The following is an 8,244-nucleotide window of genomic DNA, read 5'->3' as shown; positions in this document are numbered from 1 at the left end:
CCAGGGTCATCCCAATTACAGGACAAGAGAACCGAGGCAGCCACCCACCTCTGGTTAAGGGCTGCTCCTGGGCAGCTGAGCCCTGGGAGGGCAAAGCCAGTCCCCTGACCGAATAAGCCACACACAGGATGGGGTTGGGGGGGAGGGGGAGAGGCACCACACACTTGTCATATCTGCACAGGTGTGAAACCTCCTGAAAGGACGAGTGAGGATGGGCAACCGAAGTGTGGCGAGTGTGCCGCGGGTGAGCTCAGCATGCACCATCAACGGCCATCCCGCATGGAAGCAAAAAGGGACTGGAAGACACATTAAAACAAAGTGCAGAGTAATATGCCATTCCAGTGATTATAAAGCACCTGGGAATTACCCTTTAAAAGAAAGTGCAGAACTTTTATGGAGAAATTGAAAACTTTATTAAGAAGTGAAAGAAGACCCGAACAAATAAAAAGCGACCTCTGTTCGTGGGTGGGATGACCCAGCCGCATGGAGCCACTGTCTCCCCTCAAAGCGACTGTACCTTCCCTGACGCGCCCATCAGAATCCCAGCAGTCTGGGGAGGAACCTGAGAGCCGGATTTTCTAAAATTCGTATGAAACAGTCAACTTCCACAAACCGCTAGAAAGATTTTGAAAGAGTGCAAAATGTGATCTTTATCTTTTTGTTCATTTGAGTGTTTTATGCTGTCACCCCAGCATACACACATTTTACATATTTTTCTTTAGTTTTTACGTAAACATCACTTAACACTTAATAACATTAGTTTAAAAGTCTCATGATAAGTCATCAGGTTGCTTTATCTTAATTTCCTTAACCATAGCCTTACTGTTGACATTTCAAATTCCAGTTTTTAATCAGCATTTAAAAAAAAATCCCATGGGAGAAACTTCTTTTTTTATTTTTGAATTGTGGTAAGGTTGCATGAGATCTACTTGTCTCACCAAGTTCTTAAGAACACGATTCAGGACTGTCCACTACAGGTGCCAGCGCCTCGATACCTCACCTTGCATAAGAAGGTGTCTCCCTCCCCTGCCCCTGGCAGCCACCGCTCTTCTCTCCGCATCCGTGAGTCAGATTTTTGTAGACTCCATGTGTAAGTGAACTCACGTAGTGTCTGTCTTTCTGTATCTGGTGTTAACAACGTAATGCTGTCCAGGTTCATCCATGTTTCACCACTGCCAGGATTTCCTTCTTTTTAACGGCAGAATAATATTCCAGTTGTGTGTATATAACCACGTGTGTTCTATTCCCTTCAACCATCCATACACATTTAGATTGTTTGCATATCTTGGCTGTTGTGAACAATGCTGTAGCAAACGTGGGAGCTCGGATATCTCTTCGAGATCCTGATTTCAATTCCTTTGGCTAGATACAGAGATGTGGAATTGCTAGATCATATGGCAGTTCGACTTTTAATATTTTGAGGAACTTGTAGACTATTTCTTCAAAAAAAAAAGATTGTATCTATTTATTCGTGAAAGACACAGAGAGAGAGGCAGAGACATAGGCAGAGGGAGAAGCTGGCTCCCTCTGGGGAGCCCGATGTGGGACTTGATCCCTGATCCCAGGATCACATCCTGAGCCAAAGGCTGACACTCAACTACTGAGCCACCCAGGCGTCCCACCTTTAGACTATTTCTATAATGGTTGTATAAATTTATATTTCTACCAACGGTGCACAAGGGTTCCCTTTTCTATATATCCCAAAGAACTTTTATCTTTTGTCTTTTTTAAGATTTTAAATAAAATCTTAAAATCTTTTTTAAGATTTTATTTATTTATTTAAGAGAGAGAGAGAACATGTGCATGAGAGAGAGCACGAACAGGGAGAGAGGCAGAGAGAAAGAAATAAAGGCAGGGAGCCCGACACGGGGCTCGATCCCAACACTCCAGGATCATGACCTGAGCTGAAGCCAGATCCTTAACCAACCCCAGGGCCCCATCTTTTGTCTTTTTGTTTTTTTGGGGTTTTTTGTATTTTTTTAAATTTTATTTATTTATTCATGAGAGACACACACAGAGAGAGGCAGAGACACAGGCAGAGGGAGAAACAGGCTCCATGCAGGGAGCCCAACATGGGACTCGATCCCGTGTCTCCAGGATCATGCCCTAGGCTGAAGGCGGTGTCAAGCCGCTGAGCCACCGGGGCTGCCCTTTTTGTATATTTTTTTATTGGAGTTCAATTTGCCAACATATAGTATAACACCCAGTGCTCTCCCGTGAAGTGCTCCCCTCAGTGCCCATCACCCAGTCACCCCATTCCCCCGCCCACCTCCCCTTCCACTACCCCTTGTTTCCCAGAGTTAGGAGTCTCTCATGTTCTGTCACCCTCTCTGATATTTCCCACTCATTTTCTCTCCTTTCCCCTTTAATCCCTGTCACTATTTTTTATATTCCCCAAATGAATGAGAACATACACTGTTTGTCCTTCTCCGATTGACTTATTTCACTTAGCATAATACCCTCCAGTTCCATCCACATTGAAGCAAATGGTGGGTATTTGTCGTTTCTAATTGCTGAGGAATATTCCATTGTATACATAGACCACATCTTCTTTATCCATTCATCTTCCGATGGACACCGAGGCTCCTTCCACAGTTTGGCTATTGTGGCCATTGCTGATAGAAACATCGGGGTGCAGGTGTCCCGACGTTTCATTGCATCTGAATCTTTGGGGTAAATCCCCAACAGTGCAATTGCTGGGTCGTAGGGCAGGTCTATTTTTAACTCTTTGAGGACCCTCCACACAGTTTTCCAGAGTGGCTGCACCAGTTCACATTCCCACCAACAGTGTAAGAGGGTTCCCCTTTCTGCACATCCTTTCAACATTTGTGGTTTCCTGCCTTGTTAATTTTCCCCATTCTCACTGGTGTGAGGTGGTATCTCATTGTAGTTTTGATTTGTATTTCCCTGATGGCAAGTGATGCGGAGCATTTTCTCATGGGCTTGTTGGCCATGTCCATGTCTTCCTCTGTGAGATTTCTCTTCATGTCTTTTGCCCATTTCATGTTTGGATTGTTTGTTTCTTTGCTGTTGAGTTTAATAAGTTCTTTATAGATCTTGGATACTAGCCCTAGTATCTTGGGATACTAACCCATTATCTGATATGTCATTTGCAAATATCTTCTCCCATTCTGCAGACTGTCTTTTAGTTTTGTTGACTGTTTCTTTTGTGTCTTTTTGGTAGTAGTCCTTCTGACGGGTGTGAGGGGACATCTCATCATGGTTTCGATTTGTATTTTTTCCCTGGTGATGAGTGATGTTGAGCATCTTTCCATGTGTCTCTTGCCCATTTATATGTCTTCTTTTGAGACATGTCTATTCAAGTCCTTTGCTCATTTTTTTTTTAGTTGGGTTATCTGTATTCTTGCTACTGAGTTGTCTGGGTTCCCTATGTATTGGGGATAGTAACCCGTCATCACATTCACATGTATGGCTTGCAGGTATTTTGCTCCATACCATGAATTATCTCTTAACTCTGTTGATGGTTTTCTTTGCTGTGCAGACACTTTTCAGTTGGATGTGGTCCCATTTGTCTTTTTTGGCTTTTGTTGCAGTGTTTTGGGGTCATAGCCAAAAAGTCACCACCCAGACTAATGTCAAGGTTTTCCCCTAACTGTAGTTTTACAGTTTCAGACCTTATGTTTAAGTCGTTAATCCATTTTGAGTTGACTTTTGCATATGGTGTGAGATAAGGATCTAATTTCATTCTTCTGCATGTCCTCAATGGCTTTGTTTTGTTTCCTTTTTATTTACTTATGAGTAAATAAGTCTGCCTCCACACACACACACACACACACACACACACACACACACACACACAGAGGCAGAGACATAGGCAGAGGGAGAAGCAGGTTCCCTGTGGGGAGCCCAGTGTAGGACTGGATCCCAGGATCTCGGAATCATGACCTGAGCCAAAGGTACATGCTCCACCACTGAGGCACCAGGTGTCCCTGTGTCCTCAATGTTTTATAGTTTTCAGTGTACAAGCCTTTCCTCTCCTTGGTTAAGTTTATCACTGAGTGGTTTATTCTATTTGATGCTATTATGAACAAGAATGTTTTCTTAATTTCCCTTTTGGACAGTCTGTTGTTAGAGTACAGAAATGTAACTGAGTTTGGTGTGTGGATTTTGATTCCTAAAACCTTACATTTGTTGTGGAGTCTGGAAGATTTCCTACATATAAGATCATGTCATCTGCAAATAGCAAATTTTACTTCTTTCTTTCCAGTTTGGATATCTTTTATTTCTTTTTCTTGCCTAATTGCTCAGGTCAGGACTTCCTGTACTATGTTGAATACACATGGCGAGAGTAGACATCCCTGCCTTGTTCCTGACTTTAGAGAGAAAGCTCTCAGTTTTTCCCCATTGGATATGATCTTAACTGTGGGCTTTTCACATACTTCCTTTACTATATTGAGGCACATTCCTGAAGGACAGGAAACACTTCCAAACTCATTTTAGGAGGCCAGCATTATTCCGGTACCAAAGCAAGGCAAGGGCACTGCAAGAATAGGAGACTACAAGCCAACTCAGATGTGAAAGTCCTCAGCCAAATACTAGTGAACTATCTCAAACAGAAGGATCATACACCATGACCCAGTGGGATATATCCCTGGGATGTAAGAGTGGTCCAATAAAGCAAGTCAATTAATAGAAGACACCACATTAACAGCATGAAGGATAAACACACAATCAACTCAGTAGAAGCAGAAAAAGCATTTGACAAATTTCAACCTTCTTTCATAATAAAAATCTCAGCAAACTAGGTATAGAAGGAAGACATTTCTTGATATTAGAAATAGCTTTAAGCCTCTGAACAATGCCTTTTTTTTTTTTCATTTTATGAGTGCTATACTGTTCAAGATAATCTATTTCCCTCTAACTGTGGGGGTAAAAGAACTCAGAGTGAGATCTGTGGCCAGTGCTTCTGGGGTCATGTTGGACATTTCTGGTAGCAATTTCACTGCAGGTATCTTTTACATCCCTGCCCTTATCTCTCTTGGCTCAATATTGTTAATTAGCCATGCTAAGTCTCAACACGGTCGCATCCAGACACAGTCCCCAACTGAGCAGTCCTGGATTTGCTCATGGAAGTCGGGCTCAGCTGAGCCTGGGGAGCACCAGATGCTGCGGGCTGGGGCTAACTGATGCTGTCTCCTGATGCCCTCTCATCATTAGAAGGTCTGCCCAAACTTGTGGTGCAGGTTGCTGACTGTGCAAATGACAGACGCATAACCCATTGGTTCTGCGGGCAGGAGGAAAGTACACTTCAGCTCCACAGAGAACTGGTCTGGACATTCCTGCATGGAGGAACGGGGGCCCTAGGGACTTTTCCTTCCAGACACAGGAGGAAGGAGGAAGGTCTGGAGAGGCGTGGCAAAGCTGCTTCCCCAGAGGGCCGAGGGGTGCAGACAGAGCAACCTACCTCTTCAGGACAGCTGTGCCCCCTGGCATGATCCCTGTGGAGTCACTTTGAATGCCAAGAGTGGTTTGCCTGAGTGTGATTTTCTTTCCTCTGCAGGAAAGGGCCCTGTTATTCACACCCAGAGTCAAGATTTCGCTGCCACCACCGAGGGCTGCAGGCAGCACTCAGAGACCCTGCAAGGCCCAAAGACCCACCCTCTGCCTCCTTCCCTGCACCCCAGGCTGTGGGAGTCAGGGAGGGGAGTGATGCTGGGAGGATCATCTAAGGGACAGGAAGGCCGCACTCTGGAAACCCAAGGTTCACCCCAACTAAAGGCACTCGAAGTCACCCTGTCCCCATAGCAAACTCCAGCCTTAGTCTGGGCAGCTCATTTTCCTTTGAAAATGACTGTTTTTCACCTGGGAAACAGGCTACTTCTCAGAATGAGCCTTTCCACCTGGGCGGAAGCTGCCCGGAATCCAGCAGTGCACATCCCGCCCTCCCACCCCACAACCCGGCAAATGGCGAGAACACACCCCCCGGGGCTGAGCATGTTCTGAGGCTGGCAGAGTGGGGGTGGAAACGGGCCCAGATTGGCTGCTGAGCCCCGTCAAGCTCCCAGGCAGCTGGAGTCAGGCCTCAAAAGAGTGGGGTTCATTTCCAAACCCCCTTGGTTGAGTTGAAAAGTTAGTCCCGAGATCTTTTAGTTAATGACAAATGCCTCCTGAGTCAACATACAGTGGAATTTAAGGTTAAAAGCATAATTAATTTTTTGCTTTCGAGTTAAAAAATAAACAAGTCAGTATTCACTCATCAGCACGTGTTCCTTGAGTGCCCACCTTGGGTCCAGGCAGTGCTCCAGTGCGGCACGCAGCCGTGGGCCCTGACCTACAGAAGAAGGCATCCAGGAGGTCAGAGGACAGCAGACGTGCACATAACGGATGTGTGGCTGCGGCGGAGCGGGGGAGCAGGGGGGATGGGGGCTCCGGGAGGACCCAAGACAGCATTTGAGCAGAGGCCTGAAGGCAAGACAGCAATAGATGGGCAGGAACACAGAGGTCCAGGAGGGCACGTGAACGGGGGAGGGTGGCCCCCAAGTCAGGGGAGTCATCGGAGTGAAGGAGAGATGCAGGCCCAGGTCAGGTGGGAACTTGTGAGCTGTGGTGGTGCACTCACTAACTCACACATCTTCACGCCCACATCAATACCCCTGAGTCTCACAGAGATCTACACAAGCATGCACACAAGACACACACACATCCACACACATGTAGATGCTCGTGCACCTTGACTCACACCCACCTGCCCACATTTGCACACTCACAGGTCCTGACTCACACATACACACACACACTCTCACATTAACACATATACACAGCTGCACGTTCACACATACACGCCGCAAGTCACACCCACTGACATGTACATTCATCTGCTCACGTGACGCCACCTGACTCACGCACACACACACACACACACACACACACTGTCTCACACACCTCTCCAGCCACATATTTCCAGTTCCACCGCAGCCTTCTGTTCCAGAGATCTGAGCTGGACCTCCACTCTGCACCTCTGCATGGTAACCTGCACAAACGTGCATGCCCTCGGCCTCAGTCTCCTGCCTCTGTGTGTGCTGGAAGTGCACCCCCTCAAGGGGCAGACAGGCTCTGGAGGTGGGAGCAGAGACGGCAGGCTGAAGCCCACTGTCCCACGACACCAGAGGTGACCGGTGTGAAGTCCCTGCTCACCGGGGATGCACTGAAGCAGCACGGGGACGGGGCAGCCTGGGAGTCCCTGCCCTTGTGCCTCTGTGCCTCTCCCCAAAAAGCACACACCCAGAGACACTGGCACAGGGGCCTCAGATGCGCATGGAGGGACCCAGGGGTGACAGGTGGGTAAGGGCCTAGGGCTGCTGTGGGAGGCTGAGACAAGGAGGGAGTGGACAGGGCTGGGCACTCGGCCTAGTGCTGGATTTCACCAGAACCCACCCTGCCAACGCTTTGAAAGCTGAAAGGAAACGTAAAAGACTCTCCCCAGGCAGCATTTACGGAACGCGGCACGCTGGGGCCCTTTCACTTGGCGCTCACTGTCTTGGCGGGGGGGTGGGGGGTGGCTGGCAGCTGACGGGGGGCCACTGCGCTTCAGCAGATGGAAGGGGTACCAGCCTCTCCACGCAGAGTCCTGGACGGCTTATCTCCGGCTCCTGACGGGAAAGGGAGTTATTTACAAGGGGTGAAGTCCAGCCGCTGGCCACGAGCCAGCTCACATCCTCTGCAGAAGGCAGGGTTTTTTCAGACTTCCACGTTCTGTTGAACTGAAGAAAAGCACTTCTTCCACGGAAAAATAAATAAGTAAATGCAAGTAACAGCAGTGATTTTAATAATCAGGTTAGTGTGGTTCAAATGCCAAGATGCAAACACGGTGCCGCCGCATCCTGCTTGAGCTCTTCACAGGAGGAGAAAAAAGTCCCCCGCGGAGATACGAGCCTGAGTCTGCAGATTTGGAGGCTTTTACACCTGTTAAGTTAGCCACCGTCTTAGACGACGCTACCTCGCAGAACCGGCGTGGCCACATCGCTGCTGGGGGCATGAATGCTCACATCTGCGGGGAGAGCCGGATATACACCCGGGTATCAAGAACTAGCTTGATAGTAATTCCTAGCTACTATCTATTACTAGATAGTAATAACTAGCTTGATTAGTGGCCGTAATACCTTGATTTGGTAAAAATCTTACTTTTAGAAAATTATTCCAAGGAAGTAAGCGAATGCTCATGTTAGAAACATTTGCTGGTGTGAGAATGTTTGTGCTCATAGTTTTATAATAGAGAAAATGGAA

General features: G+C 47.3%; 1 long non-coding RNA gene across 1 annotated transcript in view; it reads right to left on the bottom strand.

The window, feature by feature from the left end:
* Positions 1–624: 624 nt before the first annotated feature.
* Positions 625–8,244, bottom strand: part of LOC140594788 (uncharacterized) — a 75,011-nt gene continuing 67,391 nt past the window's right edge. The window contains exon 3 of the long non-coding RNA XR_011996099.1: positions 625–8,008. This is a non-coding gene — a long non-coding RNA (uncharacterized lncRNA). The remainder of the gene's footprint in view (positions 8,009–8,244) is intronic.

Source organism: Vulpes vulpes, chromosome 12, assembly GCF_048418805.1.
Source record: "Vulpes vulpes isolate BD-2025 chromosome 12, VulVul3, whole genome shotgun sequence".
Lineage (NCBI taxonomy): Eukaryota > Metazoa > Chordata > Mammalia > Carnivora > Canidae > Vulpes > Vulpes vulpes.
This window is presented reverse-complemented; position numbering and strand designations above follow the sequence as displayed.